This window comes from Perognathus longimembris, chromosome 7 (genome assembly GCF_023159225.1).
Source record: "Perognathus longimembris pacificus isolate PPM17 chromosome 7, ASM2315922v1, whole genome shotgun sequence".
In the NCBI taxonomy this organism is placed as follows: domain Eukaryota; kingdom Metazoa; phylum Chordata; class Mammalia; order Rodentia; family Heteromyidae; genus Perognathus; species Perognathus longimembris.
The window spans coordinates 64,421,101-64,440,556 of NC_063167.1; positions in this window are offsets into that span (position 1 = coordinate 64,421,101).

Sequence of the window (19,456 nt, forward strand, 5' to 3'; positions counted from 1 at the left end):
TTCAGTCTATTACGTGCTTTGTAATTTCCAGTATATTACGAATAATCTTTTTTATGCATGAATACTACATGAAATGAGCGAGTTCAGTTGTGGGTAAAGAAAGAAGGGTCATGGGAGGAAGAAAGTAACAAGAGAGGTGTTCTTGCTTCTTTGGAGTGAGTGTAGAACTCCAGTGCATGGGAGATTTCCAATGTGACCACAGCTCACCCAGGGCTCAGCTTCCAAAGTCTGTTATGCAAAATTGTGTTTAATTCGAATTACTCATCAGTCCTGTGAATATATGGCTCAGGTTCATTTATTAACTCTTAATAAGAACTATATAGTCTGTTTACTGCTTACTGTTGGAAAAAAATATTATTCTTGCTTTTGTTTTGTTTTTTCAGAAGAACACCAGGTGAGTATTTTGGTTTGGAGCCACAGTATTTTGAATAAATGTTTGTGTGTGTATGTGTTTCTGCTAAACACCTAAGTTGAACCTATGTAAGTTATCTGCATATGTGATGTGATTCATTTAGGCTTATTATCAGAGTAGACAAGATATAATGCTAATCTATAAAATTTATTATTTCAACACGATATGCTTTTTACAATTTATTATTTATTATCTTCAAGTAGTTGTACAAAGGGGTTTCAATCCATAAAATCAGTTTTAAAGTCCAATGCATCCTGTAGCAAATTTAGACCATAGGAAAACAAATCCTGGTCAATTTTTCTGTGCCATTCTGGGTACTAGAAATGTAGTTAATATATTCTTGGAGGTCATGCTACTTGGGTGCCCCAATTCTTTTAGGGGTTTGAAATGATAGAGGTAGAGGGGACAATATCAATGTAGTAGGTGCAATGCCTTTTCACTGATGGGAGAAAAAAAACTGAAGATGAGATGAAGGACATATGAAAATCATGAAGTAGCTTTTGAATTGTTTTTACTTTGATTTACAGAAAAAGAATACATTTCATGTTTTGTCACCCCGTCCTCCACTTACAAACCCGTACATATGAAAGAAAAGGAATGTAAAATAACATGTACTGTTTTATAGTACTATGTGCAATTAACTCTTATGGTTTCTATCCTAATTATATCATCTATTACTTAGTAGATTAATCTCATGACCCTCAAGAGAGGCCATGACATATAGTTTGAAAAACACTTACCATTGTCCATGTTTTACTGAGAGGTACCTGAACTTCTGAGGAAGCTAGAGAGAGAAGGATTTCGCAAAGTAGCAAGTGCTCATGTGCTTGGAATAAACTCATAGAAAGCTAGTTTTAAATGTACCCTCACCATTGACATATCCTTATACGTTTTATCTTTGCTGCCTCTTCTCATCCACCCACAACCCATCATTTGTCAAGTCTGTCACTCTGTCTAACGAGATCTGATTAATCCAGTGGAACCTATTCTGAGTAAGTTTTTCTTAGCATTCCCTAGTATCTTCTCCTTGTTTGCAAATGACTCTCCAAATTTCGTTCCAGGTATTAAAGTTAAATCTACAGAGCTATAAAAACAATGTTGTGATAAAACAACTAGATACCCAATACCATCCATGGATCTGTGACTTCAAACATTCATTTCTTTACCTAAGTTGGAGTTGAAAAATGCTTTGATGTCCAAGCAAAAGTTTCTATTTGCATTCTCTAAAGTAGCTCATAACCTACTGGTTAGAAGGAAAAAGGAGTGATGCTCAATTTCTCTCTCTCTATTTTTTTTTTTTTTAGTATCCACATATGTCTTTCCAGATTTGTGCCTAGATGGTCAGATGAGCAGTTCCCTACTTTTGTAATAAAAAGAACTTTGAAAACACATTTCTCTGTGCTTAGTTTCTGAGGTGACTTTTAAAATTCCTGTGCAAATTGGCATAATTCACACGTGGATTCCTTTTGTGATCATGATTGTTACCAGCTATTATATTGTTATTTTAAATCAAATATATACTAATTCTTTACTTTCCAACTGCATCAAGAAGTCCAGAGCAAGCTCACATTTCTCAGGAAAGGGGAAGAAATAGTTTCAAGACTGGCACCCACATGGGTGGCCCAGTAAGCCAGAAAACGAATGTTACTTTTCTTGACATTCTTGTGTCAGATAGAATAGTTATTTGTAATGGAAACAGCTATGATCTTCCTAGCTTTCAATGTTTCACTCATTGGCTCCCCATTTTACAATTCTGTAACTATTGAGACAATATGATACTTTCTATATAGTAATTTTTTCAAGAGATGTTCATGTAACTCCACAATGATGTGCTGGAGAGATCTTTGGAAACATAGGTGACCTCAGAGATGAAAAATGAGAGTAATGTCTAGTCAGATTTCTTCTTCAGGTCCTACTGCTAGAAAGTGAAACCTGAAATTTAGTACTCTCTTTAATCAATCATGTGACCTGTAAAATGTGAATTCCTTCTACGTTCTCAAATGAGTTCACAAAAATCAATGAAATAATTTGTCTGGTCATTGTTTTCCATTAAATTTAACATAATCTTTGAAGGCCCTTTATTTGTATATAGCAATATCTCCTTTTCTCTTGTTACTTGAGTTATTTGTGCCTAGCACTAAACCTTAGCTGACCATCCTAGTGAACCAAACTAATTCTCTCTTCTAGAAAATCATATCCATCTCCCAAGCAAAAAATGTCCAAAATTTTCTCAGGTTACTCATAATCTCTTTATCTGTCAGAAGATATTGGCTGAGTCTTCAGTACTTTTTCCATTTGTAGCTCAGACAGAGATGATTGTTTCACACTAGGACCAGGCACATGGGAAAGTACATTTACATCAAAAACACATTGATAGTTTCACTCCATATCTGTAAGATGAAAATTTTTGAACTAATACATTTAGAAACCTTTATTGAGAGCTTTGAAACAAATTTTCCACCTAATTCACATATTCAATTTATCAAAATTGTATATCATCTGCAGATTATAATTGCATTTTCAACTGTAGTATTTCTTTTACTCTGTTAGAATAGCTTTCTCCTTTGATTTTAGAGTTAATTTAAGCTATATATTAAGCATCACTATTTGCTCCAGCCTAGAAGGTACACACAAACTGAATGGCATGAAACCAGAGTTAACAATCAAGCTTCTAGGATGGAACATATAAAATGGGGAAAATCAGACAGGAGCACCATCATATCAAACAGGAAATACATAGGGAAATTCCAAGACAGGCAGCTGGCTTGGACAAGAGGTTTAGATTTGCAGGCATGAAAGGTGTGCAGACATAATCATGATCTCTGTGATTGTCAAGAAGGAAAGAGGCCTGGGTACCTCAGAACTGATGAATACAAAGAGCATGACAATGACAATAGCAATGTTTGTGATATATTTGCTTTATAAATATCATCATCCTTTGCCTATAGTGCACCCCCTGTCAGGTTGCTGTCATTTTCTAACAGGTGAGGACTTAGGGAGGACAACAATGAAGGAAGTATAGCCTGCAGAGGAAGTGAGGGACAGAGCCTGTTGGGAACAAAAATGGCCAGTGGGTTGTATCTATTATAAAGAGTTCTAGCTCTTCGCCTTCCTTTTTCCTTCCATCTCCAACCCTTCATGAGTATGACTTTTAGTCTGAGAATTTCAAATGTTTGACTGTTAACTTGACTGAGAGAGTTTGATGTTCTTTATTGTGTTCTAGGCAAGTCACCCCGTACCAAGGACCCAGTACCTAGATAACCCATTTGAGTGGGTTATCTTTTTCTGAGAGAGTCTATATTTTGGGGGACTATTTTGATACACAAACATCTTTTATGGCTTGATTTCTACAAACATCAGTTCTCTATTTCCTCCCTACCAGCAAAACTTTGGAATGAGAACAGAAAGCCACAGTAAAAGGCATCCATCCAGCAATCCTGAAGGGTGATCCTGGGAGAGTGCGGAAAACTTCTGTGCAACTCAGAACCAAACCAAACAAAACAGCCCTAAGGATGAAGTAATTCCTCAATCAAAAAAATCACTTTGGTTGAAATATGTATTGATATCTAGATCCACAAAGAAGAAATATGAGGCTAGACAAGAACGCAAGGCCCCTTCTAAAGAATAAATCTTACTTTCTAGTGGAAACTCTCAGAATTTTGTTGCCCAAATGAGATTTTAAACTATATTTTGTAAACATGCAAAGTGACAGTTAAAATCTTCTACCTTCTTCCACCCCTTTCCTTGGGATCATTTTACTTGGATTTTTTCTTTTTTAACTGAATGCACACCATATGCTCCTTTCACCCAGGACCACTGGCCTGGGGCAGGCCCAAAGAGATCAAGAATCAGTGGGGGAGACATCTGTGCACCTCACATCCTCTGGCTGAAAAAAAAAAGTGCCCTGGAAAGGCCATAGATGAGGTAGAAGAAAAAGAGTACCATCAAATACTTCACGCTGCAAGAAAGCTGAGTAAAGTGAAACTTTGGGGGAAAGAAAACAGTTTTGACTTTTCTTTTTTCCAATTTTGAGACTTTTCTACTTGGAAGCTATAGATCTTACCGTATGCTAAGGTGGTCGATAGTCATAGTTTTAAATGCAAGTTTCAGGGTGGCACATTAGACTGTAAGGGCTCCTGGAATTATCTGTTTGAGCAGGTGGTACCCAGAGACTGGTCCTGAGGACATGTTGCCCTGGTCTTTTAAGTCTGAGGTCAAACCTTCTGCAGACTCCACTATGTAAGTGATTAACAAAACCAAGTTGTAGCTGGTGGACAGCTGGGTGCTTATTGCCTTGTAAGCCCTAGTGGTTTAGGCTTGTCTTTGATTATAGGCACTGACCTTAGTCTTTCTACAACAGTGGGGAATTCTGTGGGACAGGACAAACTGCAAATAGATTGCTGGGAGTTTCCTGTTTTCATTCAGATGTGTACAAATTACCTCAACATGCCCTTCCCCCCACCCCCCCCTAGAAAACATGAAGGTCTGAAAGAAACTCTTGTTATATTGTTGCCACTTAGGTTTCACTGAGCCTGCATTATCTACTCACAGCCTTAATGACTTCCTGCTGAGAGAGGTTCTGTAGCAGTCTTGGCAGCAGGGCTAAGAATAGCATTAAATGCAAGGTTATCTAGGCATTACACTCACTGTAACATGCAATTAACTCTCCTCTTCCATTTTCATTACACAATTATTCATTAATGTCAATTTAATTTTATGCATTGTTCTACATGACCGAAGGCTGATTACGGGCCTTTTCACTCCAATATCCCAAGTTAACTGGTGCCAGCCGCACTCAGGGCTGCCTAATTGCAATTTAGCCCAGACAATTCCTCCCATTTTTGCCCTCCAGTAATGGAACAACAGATCATGGCCAGGTAAAGATTTTAAGGTGGAAATAAAGCTCCAGCTGCAAAATGCTGAAGTTCAGAAAAGCTTTTTCCCACCTTTTATTTAATGGAATAAAGACTTGCTGGGAAAAAAAAAATTAAAGGATGCAAGTTTCTTTTATTTCCCCCTTCATTATTTTTTTGAGTGTGACACTTCTGTGAACTGTTGTTTAGTTGTTTTAGCATAACTACCAAAGTCATCAAATACATGGGATCTAAGGACCCTACTGAACTCCTTTATTTCAGGAACTTCATTATCTCACAAAGCCACACAGTCCATACCTAGGAATTTTGAATAATGTGGAATCCACAGGAATGTTGGGAAGTAGTTCACACTACATTCCTATATTTTCTTCACATTAGTGAATAACGGTATTTGTTGCTGCTTGCTTGAGAATGTGAACTGGACAAGGTACTGAAGTTCAACCTTTTTTTCTTAACTGAGCGTTTTTGAGCAGCATCCCTAAGGACATAGAGATGGAAAACATCTTATTTCTCTCCAGGGCTTCCCATGGCAGTCTTTCTACTTCACACCCAAATAAGAGGATGACATAGCCACCTTAAAATTCTTGCAGTGAGACACATTCAAGGTCTGATTCAGGTCTTCATACATCCTTGTAACCAAGTAATTCACATTATCCTTTAATCTGCATAAACAGCACAAACAGCTCATCATTAGCTTTTCTAGTTTTACCAGAAGACAACTGTGGAACATCAAGATTTATTGTTTGTTTGTTTTTGTTTTTTTTGCCAGTCCTGGGCCTTGAACTCAGGGCCTGCCCACTGTCCCTGGCTTCTTTTTTTTTTTTTTTTTTGGCCAGTCCTGGGCCTTGGACTCAGGGCCTGAGCACTGTCCCTGGCTTCTTCCCACTCAAGGCTAGCACTCTGCCACTTGAGCCACAGCGCCGCTTCTGGCCGTTTTTCTGTATATGTGGTGCTGGGGAATCGAACCTAGGGCCTCGTGTATCCGAGGCAGGCACTCTTGCCACTAGGCTATATCCCCAGCCCCCCTGGCTTCTTTTTGAAGGCTAGCGCTCTGCCACTTGAGCCACAGCCCCACTTCTGGCTGTTTTCTATATATGTGGTGCTGAGGACTCGAACCCAGGGCTTCATATATACGAGGCAAGCACTCTTGCCACTAGGCCATATTCCCAGCCCTGGAACATGAAGATTTAAAGAACTATTAAAGAGGAAGTTTAGCTGTTCTCTGCTTTCTGGTGGTAGTTACTGCTATAATATTGGGGTGGGAGGGAGGGCAAGCCTTTGGGGAAACTGAACTGAAATCTGTTATAACTCAGGAAAGAAGTCTGTATTCTCTCCCACATGGAGTACTGGGTTCTTTTCAAAGCTTGTGGGTTCCATACTAACTTCTTTGCAAACTTCATATAGTTTGGCTAATAATGAATAGACAGATGGGTTTAACAAGTATATAATGCCTTGGGCTAGGCAACTAGACTCCTGTTCTAAAGAGCCAGTAAAGCAAACAAGGTACAAACAGGCATTGGAGCACCTCCCTTCTTCCACTGTGGGCAAAGCTGTGTCAGCCTTTCCATTTGCGATTTCCCTTTTCAGGGGCTTTTTAACTCAGCTATAAAAATTAGTTCCAAGCCAAAAAACAAAAGACAACTTGGCATGGAAAGTTTCAGCCTTCAGTGAACTTTTTTCTTTCTCCCCCTCCCCCACAATTGCCATTGAAGGAAAGAAAAATCAGCCTTTTGGATATTTTTACTTTTTTTAAATAAATTTTTGAGACACAAAAATAGAAAACAGAAATGTACTGTGCTGGTTGTAAGCTCTTTTTTTGTTGTTGTTTCTTTTTGGAACTCTTACAAAAACATTTACCGGCCATTATGAGCCATGAGGATTCTTGGAGGATTGCAGGTTTTCTTAACAGATTATTTTCTAAGACCAACATCATCCATGCATGTAAGGGAACCTTTCAAAAATGTCCTCTCTTCCTCTTTAGGAAAGACCTGCCTTGCAAAATGCATGACAATTCTGTTGTATGCTACAGTGAATTGTTGGGGTCTGTTAACTCAATAATCCCTGCTCTGACATATCTGTCAATAGAAATTTGGCCAACGAATCTCATAAACTGGGGAGAAGGTCCTCCAGTTGGTGGAGAGATGGCACTGTATCCTCACCTTCTCACCATGGTGCGTGTGGGGGTGGGGGCATTATGGTTATGTGTGAATTTTGCAACTCTCTTGAAAGCAATGGGATATGAACTTATTCTATACAACCCTATGGGAGAATTACATATCTTTAAATAGTAACCCTCCAAATTTATTTAACATGAGTCAGTCAGAGTTGTGCAAGTTTGGTGATAATAAACTATCAGTGGTAATAGAGTCGTATTTGTGGCTGTGATGACCCCATTGTCACACCTATCGCTGAGGTGTGGGATAAGTTTGTGATCATTGGGATATCTTAATACAACTTAGCCCAAGCAGACAAGGTCAGTGGCAGTCCATTAAAAATGAAGCTCCCTGCTCCCCCTAACCTTCCAAGTTTGCTGCTTGCCAAAAACATACCAGAAACACTCTACAATTGCTTTTTAATCATTATTAGTATTAGTATTAGTGTTCAAGTTGCTGGGATAAGCTACATGGACATCATAACCACTGAACTTTCTTCCCTTAACATGATTTTACACTTAATTTATATGTTACTAATAGCTAACTGCTGTCTAAAGCCTTCTTGATTCATGCTCTGTTTGCTTTCCTTCTGTGAAGTTTATGGTCAAGGGACCTAATTTGCTGGCTTCATTATAAACTGCATTTTGGACAAAATATGAACTAATGGGGTTAAATTTAGGCCCTCAGCTTTGCCTCAGAAGTCAGACCATGGCTTTATAACAAAGAGGTATTTAGTAGTGTCACTGGAGCATTTAGCTTCCTGAAGTTCACATATGATTAGAAGTTAAATATCTAAAAATCCATTTATTTGCTTAATAACACTGCCAAATTGAACCCGTCTGTGGTTACTGCATTATAAAACCACTAAAGGACCCTTTGGAGGTGCTGTATATGTGATTACTAACTTAATAGATTTCAACCCACACCACTCAAATCAAGCCATCATTCCTCAGGGGTCATATCCCTAGGACAGCAAGGGATGGATGCTCGAGGGACATGGAGATCCTCTGGCTTTCTTGTATGATCACGCACATTGTGGTGAATTTTAATTATTTTAGGTCAGCTCTGCCCTCACCAGCACATCACATTCTCTGGTTTAGGTATATTTGAATCCTTTAGTGGCAGTACTAAAGACGAGGTAGATTGAGCCCTTCCTATGCACCATGGCTAATGACCGGACACTTTGATACATGCTTAATCTAAGCATGTCAACTAAAAAACTCTTAAACTTCTCCCAGCTGAATTACCAGACTAGAGTGGTCATAATCTTTTCAATAGATGAGAAAACAGATGCACAGATAGATTAGGCCCTGAGAAGATTACACACTGTAAAGAGTATGGCCTGGACTATCTCTCTAACCCATGCTCTTCTGTCTCCCTGAATGCACACTGACTAGCTCTGTGACACAGTCCCACTTCTTAGGGGAAGGATAAGCTGGTTGAATTGATGAGCTTTGCAGTGTACACATGCTATCACTGTGCCATAAAGGCAGCATGTAAGAAGTAAAGTTTTGGCAGAGATAATGTTAACTTCCTCAGAAGGCAGTTATCACCTTATGTTAGTATGCTAACCAAGAAGACCTCCTGGAGGTAGTGTTACTGGTCTCCAGATTTGCTGAATGTAAAGGCCTTGAACAGGTGACAAGGTGGGAGTTGTTCCTGCTGAGAGGAGAGCACGAAAGAGAGAATAGAATATATTCTCATAGGATGGGCAGACCTGGGTGAGGGAACTGGAAGAAATGTCCAGAAAGTTGTGTGGAGGGGGAAAAGGGCTTAAAATCAGGCTGAGAAATAGAAACAGATCTCAAAGAAAACCTACCATTATTCAGTTAAAAATCATCTTTGAATTTGATTAACAATCTAGGAAATGCATGTGTGCCAAAGGAGCCTGCTAGTTTTGCATGTGAACAAGTCATAACATACCTTTCTTTTTGCACTGATAGCAACTGATCCTGTGTCCTCTCTGGGGCTTCCTGAAGTGGGGAAGTAGCTGAATTCTGAGGTCTGCAAAGTCTAACGACTGAAGGATGTGAACAACAAGCCATCTGTTTGAAGTAGGGACTAACATCTCAGTCTACCTTGCTGGTTATCATGCATATTAGCAACTGAAGCACATGACTCCCTTGGATTAAGAATTCAGCCTCCATATTAAGAAAGATACAGCAGAGAATCCAGCAAAACTCAGTGAGTCTTTCTTCCATGCAACCTTAAAGCCTTTAGCCAATCTCTCAGTATCCTTCATAAAACTGAGTCCAAAAGGAAAAGTGTTCTGAAATGCAAACTGCCATCCAGCAAGTAATGAGATAGCACATCATAAAACAGTCATCAGGATTTGACTGGGTAAAACCATACACTTGGCAAGTGATAACCACATTTGGAATCCACTTGAGATACTTATATTTGGCTGACTTATCTCTGCCAAGTGCTGTAGCTTTTCAGAAGGAATTATTCCAGGGACTATCAGTGGTCCCGGTCTAGGCCAGGCAGAAGATTCTTGGCATTGGAGCAGATAGGTGTCACAGGCAGGTGTTTAGAACTTGAGAGGGTCTTTTCTTAAAGAACCATGTCAAACATATTTAAACCAGTTTTAAAAAGAGGTAAATTTTTCATGTATTTTAGATGACATAATATAGTCTTAGGAAATATGTCCCTTTCCTCAGGGGGCACCAACTCTCATTTGTCCAATGAGTAGTCCTTAAGCCAGGAAAGTTAAGTGGTTTTCCAATACCTCCAGGTATTCAACCTAGATCTTCTCACTTGTATTTCTATGCATTCACTGGCTTGAAGTGCTCTTTCCTAATATATCTTTGAGGCTGTGCAGATTATTAAGGCTAATTACAGAGAGTTCTCTTTGGTGAGGATAATTAGCAGAATGATACCAGCTTTGAGTCAGAAATCCTAGGCTACAATCCAAACTCTGACTACCCCCAAAGACCTGGAATAAATCACTTAGCTTTTCTGATCCTCAATTTCCTCACCTGTAAAATGTGTATAATAATAGTACTTAATGTCCTGGGCTGTTAAAAGCATCAAGAAAGATAGGACATGAGAACTTTCTAAATGGTCCATAAAGCCCTCTGTAAAACAAGTTGTAAAATGGGATGAAAATATATGACTTAAAAATGTGATAATATTTATATTGACATAGTTTATATTGGTTTGTAATTTCTCCCCTCCCACTAGCCCTTGAAATGTAAAACAAACAAGAAATTGATTTTAGAACAGACTGCATTCCTGCCAAATTTTTTCTTCTAAATGGAGTGATTTTACAAAGTTACAACGCCCAAGAATTGGCATATTCTAAATCATTTCTGTTGAAATATATCAACAGGCTAGCAATGATGATTTCCAGGTAGTAGGAATATGAGAAAAAAATATAAAATACACCCTTATAAAATACTTTGTTATTGGTATATATTAGTTGAATAAGTAAACACAAATATTTTGAAATAAACCTTGTGGTGCATTGTGAACATCTGCACTTGGTATCAATAATAATTGCTAAAATTTATCCATCACTTGATATTTGCCATATACTTTACAGACATCTGTGTGTGTGTGTGTGTGTGTGTGAGAGAGAGAGAGAGAGAGAAAGAGAGAGAGAGAACTGGGGCTTGAACTCAGGGTCTTGTGCTCTTAGTTTTTCTTTTAAGGCTGGCATACTACTACATGAGCCACCCCTGCAATTTCAGCTCTTTTGGTGCTTAATTGGAAATAAGTGTCTCTCTAACAGCCTTTCCTGCTTTGTTTGGTGTCAGACTAATCCTCAAATCTAAGCCTCCTGAGCAGCCAGGATTATGGCCAATGCCAGGTCACATACACCTATTTAATAATTTTTTTTTTAATCTTGAAAGATAGGTAATATTGCTCCAGTTACAAATAATAACCTGAGGCTCAAAGACATTAACTTATGTGTGTCCAAAATTACTTGGCACAATCCAAGGAGTTTGTCTGGTTCCAGGGCCCATATTGTTTTTACAGTGCTATGCCATGCTATTTGATTGAAACTGGGACATGATATTTAATCTCTCTGATCTCTCTATGTACAAAGCCTTTAGGGGTGACCTTCACTATGTCCTTTGAGAGTCAACAGAGGCCTGGACTCATCTTAGTTAGGAGAACAGGGTTCTAGATATGACTGGATATTAAGAGCTAGAGAATGGCTTTATATAAGTCCCTTCATTTCTCTGGAGCCTGTGGTTTTGCATCAATAAAACAAAGGTTGTGAATTAAATAAATGGTTTTCAAACTAGTTTTAGATGCAGACCTAAATCATGTTTTAAAACTTAATTTCAGTTGGTTGGCCTACATGTTAGGGACTCCTTGGCTTTGAAGATCTAAAACAGGTGACCACAGCCCTGGCCCACACCATGTAGTACATTTCCTAGGTCCTTTAATGCTGGGCCATTTTTCTCAGGTTATGGAATACTTTCTCTGCTTTATACATCTTTGATTCAATCCTAACACTTAGCTTTCCCCCTCAATTTCTGCTAAAGACAAAACTAAAACAATAACATCAATATTAAGAAAATACTGTGTGTGTAGAGATTTACTATTTAAGAAAGAAACCAATGACTAAAATTTCCCAATAAATACTGCTAAGAGTTTTGTTCTTTTAAAAAAATTTATTTGTTGTTATTGTAAAGATGATATTAAGAGGGGTTAGGGGTATGTAAGTCAGACAAAGAGTATATTTTTTTAATGATGTTACCCCTGCCCTTGTTCTCTCCCAGTTTTTCCTCCTGTCCCTATTCACAGGTTATATAGTTGATTTTCAACATAGTGTCTAGTGAGTATCACTGCTGCATTTGTTCACTGCTTGTCCCACCATGTAATCCCCCCATCCCCAACCTTACCTCTGGTTGGTTTCTCCTCTCTCTTCCCCACTTTATCCCCTCTTTCCCTCTTTGATCATCATGGATTTCTCTCTTTGCTCCATTTTATACATAAAATCTATACCTTGAGGATTGTGTATGCCAGGTGTGGAAAATCTTTTTTCCCTTCTTTTTACCAGCACTCATTTGATACTTCATTGTGTAGAATTTAGAGTTATAGTTTCCAGCTGAAGTTGTAGAGGATGACACAGCACTTTGCTCTTTGAAGTATGTGAGGTTTCAGAGGAACCCAGTTAGACAACCACTTGAGTAGGTCATCTTAAAGTAGACTCTTAAGAACTTTTCCTTTGCTTGACACTTTCCAAAGAAAACTGGCTACATTTTCCTTTGAAACACCACTATGTCTTCAATAGACAAAAGGCATAGAATCTAAAATGTATTTGCATATTTCTGTGTAAATGTCTGTCTCACCACATGGACTGTGAGAGGAGAAGAAAGGGTATGTAATTATTTGTGAATGCCACGTATTTGCAGAGCAGGTGTGTAATGACTGCTTGTGAATAACAGTATATGACTGTGTGACCACACAATTAAACACATTATCCATCAGAAAGAAATGAGTTAAATATGACTCCACAAGCAAGCAAGAAAGCCAAACCAGTGTATCACGCTTGGGATGAATCTGGAGGGCCACCATTCTCTCTGTTCTGTTCTGCACATGCGATATATGCAGCATGAAGCTATATACAGTGGTGTGAAGTTCTGCTTCAAAGCTTCATTTGCAAACTTATTTTTTATCAGCCTAGTTGGCCATTTTATTTCAATCATTTTTTGAAAAAGACCATGTTTGGATTAGTGTTGGGCATAAGTAAATGGCAGTTCTTCATCCATTCTGAATGCTCAAACGGCTCACTGAGGTATCCGTACAGCTGTTGTAGGATGTGTAATGGCATTAGGCACTGAGTTGGAGAGGAATCTGATGCCAGGCATTTCTGGCAGCAGCTGTAGTGCTAGTGATTCTTTTGACAAGGAAGATATCATTAACAACAGTGTCTTTCAGTAGGCAACATGCTGGAGTAGAATTCTAGATTGCTATACAAGGAAGGAGCAAAAGGATCTATTGAGTCATAATCAGAAATGATTACCTTTAAAATTCTATTTCAATGAGTCACAGGGAAATGTGATTTTACCTATAGTTTTGTTTAACTTTCCCTCCTTCTTCTTCCTATTGGTCAGATAATGCAAACAAAAGCGTAAATATCTTATAGTGTCCCACTTGTACTAACTTCTTTGGGGCATTAAGACTCATTTCCTGTCATGTTTTGGCCATTTGCTGGTGTGTGTGTGTGTGTGTGTGTGTGTGTGTGTGTGTGTGTGTGTGTGTGTAGGAGTTCTAACTATATCTTCTTGGTTATTGTCCTACTTCATTTCATGTTGGAACTGACAGATAAGGATTATCCCACAGGATACATTTCCAAACTCTTTTCAGTGATTAATAGGAAACCCTCACATTTTCTAACCACATGCACATGCTTCAGCTAAGGATGTAGTAAATTGCAAGGCACTTGCCTAGCATACATGAGGCCCACTTTCAATACTTCTCCCTCCCTCCCTCCTTCCCTTCCTTCTTTCCTTCTTCTCATCTACACACAAACAATATGTAGAGAAAAAAATATGGTAACTAAGTCATCATTTTTAGGATGGTCATCCAAAGGAAATTTAATAACTAAATAATTTAATAACTAAAGAATAGTCCAATAAGAAAGGAGTAGATTAGCTCTCATTCAAGTGTGGATTTATATGCGTCAAAAATAGTCGATGATGTTTATACATTAAAGAACAGAATCTGCTCGAATTTCACATACTCTTAAGGGTTCTCAAAAGAGCTGCATTCTGCATATATTCTTGTGAGACTCACATATTCTCATTCCTAGTCATAATATACATTCACTTGAAGCAAAGTCGCAAATCTTCTCTCTGAAAGATGTGTCACTACAAAAAATATTGGTCAGACATTCTCTTCTGCATTCATTAATTTCTTCCATCCACTAACTTTTATGAAGCACTAGTGTTAACATGATAGGATCTTGACAAATACTTCTATCCACTTCTACCTCCTGTTTAGAACCATTTCAAAGAGATATGTGTGGTCAGAAAGTATGTATACCAAAATACTACCTTTATTACCCTTAAAACTGATTGGAGAAATAATCATATAGGCTTGACAACAATCTCTGAATGAAATTTATTGCCCAACTTTCTCACTGAACTTTCAGCACAGTGGAGAAAGAAAGTAGATTCCCGAGTAGGTTGACTCCTTCCAATGTGTTTCATGTTCATGCTGCCAAATTTGCCAGCTGGCAAAGCTTTTCCTCTTCCCAGGAGCCATGATCATGAATACAGTAAACAAGGAGCCAGCGAGAAACTTGGAGTACTGATTCATGAACATTTCTATGTGGGAACTAAACAGTAGGATGTGGATTTTTCCTAAGATCAGGCAAGGTTTTACAGAGCGATGACAAAGTAAGATGGAAAGAAAGCCTTAAGTGATAAAAAAGTTAAGAATGAGCAATATCTTACCACTTCAGTGAGACAACAGTCCTACAAAAACCCTAACTAAGCCTTCAGACTATGAGAACATACATACTCAAAAAAAAAAAAAGAAAGCATTCCTTGTAGGCCTATCTCCACCAAATGGTAAAACAAGTCTCTTCATTATGAATGTGGATAGAGAGAAACTAAAAAAATCAAAGAGATTTATAAAAAGAATTAAGAAAGTGTAACAGAATAAAAACATTTCAAACAGGCCTGCAGTGCTTCCATGCATAAAGCTATAAATCACAGGGTTATAGACTAAAAGGGAGTTTAGTGGCTGGCTGTAATGAGCAAGTCTTGGCCATTATCTGAGTCTCAGACTTGGGAACAGAAACATGAAATAACATAGGCTCTGCTCACAATGGATCACACACATATACGTACACAATGGGGATGGGGAGACAGAGACAGAGATGGAACTGTGAAATCCTTCTTCTGCAAAAATAAAGAAACAAGGGTCATGGAGCATCGGAGGGAGAGGTTAGACATGATGGGAGTTTCAGATGTAAGAAAAGTGAGCCGAAGGAATGAACTATGGTCAGGGTTGTGGAGATAAGGTCTACATAATGTAGGAAGGGCCTATGCAAAAGGAGATCATGGGATGAGGGAAATAAGCAACAACCTTAGCAGAGACTGCTTTATTGAGTCCTGCCCATGAGGCAGGAATTTAAAACTCTCAGGAGTTCAAAGGCCATATCAAATTGTGCTTAAGAACATGACCACCTGGGTTCAAATTCTGCCACTTTCACCTCCCAGCTATGGGTTTTAGCGATGTCGTACTTCCTCATTTGGAAAACAGAGTAAAGTTAATTACATCTCATAGAACTATTTTGAAGAATACTGATTGGCACATTGTAGGTACTAGAAAATAATATTATTAAACTTATTGCTATGGTTGTAATTTTATTCCACCTAAAATTCATACTTTGAAGCCCTGACAACAGATGGTGTTAGAGATAGGGCTTTTAGGCAGTTAAGGTTAAATGAAATGATAAGTGCTGGGCTCTAATCAGATAGGATGATAATGTTTTCAGAAGATGAGGAAGAACTCTTTCCATTTTTTGTGCATATGCCCAAGAAAGGCCACCAGAGAACACAGGAAAAAGCCAGAGAGTGAGAGCTCACCCTACCCTGGTCATTCTGACAACAGATCTCAGTATTCCTAGCCTCCTAAACTGACAAAATAAATCTCTGTTTTTATCCTCCCTGTCCCCTAGTCATGAACAGTTTTTTTTTTTTTTTTAACGTCAGCCCAAGCTGACAAGTATTCCCGTGTAGGCATTGTTAACTGAATCAACCATGGGGTGGCATAAAAAGAGCAAAGAAATGAAAGAACTAGTTCTGGAAAATGCAATATCAAAATCTCAGTGAAAAGTGGAAAATGGCCATTGGATCATTTAATGGACACTTAGAAATCACAAGGCCTGGAGAACCATCCAGGGACCACCATCCCTGGATGTGTCCACTGATGATTCCAAGAACCTGGACTGTGCATTCTAGGATATTCTGATGTCCTCAAGGAAAGGTAGATGGCGATTATTAACTATTTTTTAGAGGTGGAACAAGAAGAGAAGCACTTCTAAAGTGTATACCATTAGCCAGTACTGGGAAGGTGTCAAGTAAAACCTGCTCCTAGGGTTACTTGGCTGCTCCATTCAACATGTGAAGACATAGGGAGATCAGTGAGGATGAAAGAGAAATGGTATCATGGGAGGTGTGGAGAGACTAAATTTTCTAGTTAGAACCCCAGCTCCTATTTTTTTTCTGAGACTTGGTATTTAAAAATATGTTTGTGTTAATTTATTGTTATTTATGTATTTTATTGACATGTAATAATTTGTGATGTACAGTGGGATAGCTCAATACAAGACACAATGTGTAAGGGTCAATTCAGAATGTCTCTCTCCTTAAATATATCTGTTCTTTGTGTTGGGAATCTGCACTGCTGAGATTACGCTTTTTCAAAAGATGAACATCAGTGTTTCAAAGTTCCTGAAAGAATGGATGGAAGATGTGCATAAAGTGCCTAGTGAACACTGGAAGATACTAGTTCTGTCTCTTTGCTCAGTTGATGGATAAAAGCCTTAGCAAAAGAAATGGAAGTGAGATGGCAAAGAAGCTAGGAAGCTATTATGGAATGGAATGACTGGGATTTGATTCGAGGAGGACTTCAAAGTCAATGACCCTGGGGAGGGAGTGGATAATGAAGCTGTTAAGTGAAGGAGGAACCACAGGAGGAAAGAGATTAATTAATGCGTTTTGGATAAATTGAACTTGGGGAGTCTATGGAACACTTGGGTTGTCATGTCCTATGTGCTTCCAAATAAGTATGTTGGGAGATCAGTCAGTTAGAGACAGAGACAAGATTTGGAGTGCCAATATCTTATGGTGAAAAGAGAATCTATGAGGTGAGGAGTTTTATTTATTTAGTTAGTTTGAGATATCCAAGTGGTATGAGAGAGATCAAGGCCCAGGATGGAGAAGGAGAGGAGAGAAGAATAAAAAAAGCCAACTGAGAAGGGTAGGGAAAATGAGTCAACAATGGGCACACAAAACTGTGAACAGAGAGAAGGAACTTTCCCAGAAAGAAATTTGAACACAATGAAAATGAAATGCGAATGAAAGACAAAGAAGACACATTTATTACATAATATATAGTGAGAGTTTATCAGTAGATTTTAGGAGATAAAGAAGTTTGCTGAAATAACCTTGTGTATCTGACTTAGAAAAATTAACTCAGACATGCAATCATCCTTTTGTCCTCTTAACTGTCAGAGATGAATCAATCATACCCACCAAGGAAAGGATGAATGATGTTTGTAATAGTAATAGCATGTTTGCATGTAGGATGAGGTATTTCTAGAAACAGGCAGTGAGCTAAACTTGATTTTATTGTAGTGAGCATGATATAGAACAGGATTATATTCTCGACATAGGGCCTTGTGCCCAATATTTTATAATTATGAACACAAACTCCATATTGAATTAATTAATTATAAATGATCACCATGTATAATATAAAGCCTCTTCAAGTATACATAATTGAACAGGGTAATACAGAAAAACCAGTTGCATAAATTATATTTAATATGAGACACTAGCATAAATATTGAACAAAGTTTTTGTTTTACTTCCTGTGATTCTTTCTCATTGGCAGATAATGGGAGTTTGGCAACATGGAATAAGGAGGAAGCTTTTGGAAAATTTTACAGATATCTCTGAGAATACTTTGAAGGTTTGGATTAATGTCTGTAAGAAATCAAGGGACTCTTTTGCTTCCTTCTTTTTCTTGCAATGGCTAGACATCAGTGGGTCATGACTAAAATTCTAGCTACTTGAGGGGCTCAGAACATAAGTATTACACTTCAAGGCCAGCCTGGGTGGAAGAGCTTACAAGACTCCATCTCAAAACCTAGCTGGATACAGTGCATATGCTCATTCTATACAAATGTTGTGGGAATCTCAGATTGGAAGGATCCTGGTTCAAAGCTGCCAGGGCAGAAGAGTCTTTTCCAATCTCAACAGAAGGAAAACTTGATGCAACCATGCATGCCTGTGACCTCAGTGATGATAGGAAGCTTAAAAGTTGGCAGATAGTGGCTCAGGCACATGCCTGTTTATTTGAAAATAAACAGTGAAAAACAGAGCTGGAGACATGACTCAGTGGCAAGCATGAGCCCTGAATTCACATCCCTGTATGATGTTGCCTGTTCTGACTGGCAACAAGAATAAATCTTTCTACTTTCCTAACATACCATCTTATTAGGACTGGCATTGTTCTGTTGCAGACTATGGTTGGTTAAGAATGTGGACTTTGAATCAAGTATAAAGGCATTTTTAAGTCTTGATTCTCTCATCCTACTGTTCTATATAGTGTCAAAAAGACTTAAAATTTTTATTTAAGTGTAAAAAATGAATAGAAAATAAGGTAGAGATTCTTTCAAAAGTTTGATGCATCATCTGTGTCTAGTTTTAGTAATCTTAGTAATCTTTAGAATCCTCATAATTAATTATCACTTTTTTACCCTTTTGATGCCAACTTTTGAAAAAAAAACTAGGTTCTACTAAGCATTGAGAATTTCTTACAGTTGGAGATACTTCTGTTGTGCTTTGGATTGTATAAAGACAGTCTCACAGGGCTGTCATATATAATGTATACAATATAACATAATGAATATACTTAATATAATCAATGCAGTAGACTAGGGCTATTGTTATGATTTTGTATTATTTTAAATGAAGGATGAAGATCAATGATGCTAAATGCCTTTCTCTGTACAACATAGTTACTGAAGCATAGAACTAAGGGCAGAACCCAGGTCTTTGATCTTTCCAAGATTTTCCTAATGCAAAGTCCTTATTTTCTTCAGTGTGGTGTGTACTAATTCAAATGCTGGAATTATTGTTCAAAATACTCAGTGAACTTGCTTTTATGTGTGTTTTTTCAGTCACACTAGAGATTTGGCTTCATTACAATTCACTTTCTGTCCCTTTCCAAAGATACCATTTTCCTGCTGGACCCTAGGATCACTTCTGGAGGGAAGAGGTCTTTGCATGGATAGATAGATGCAGTGGGCCATGCTAAGA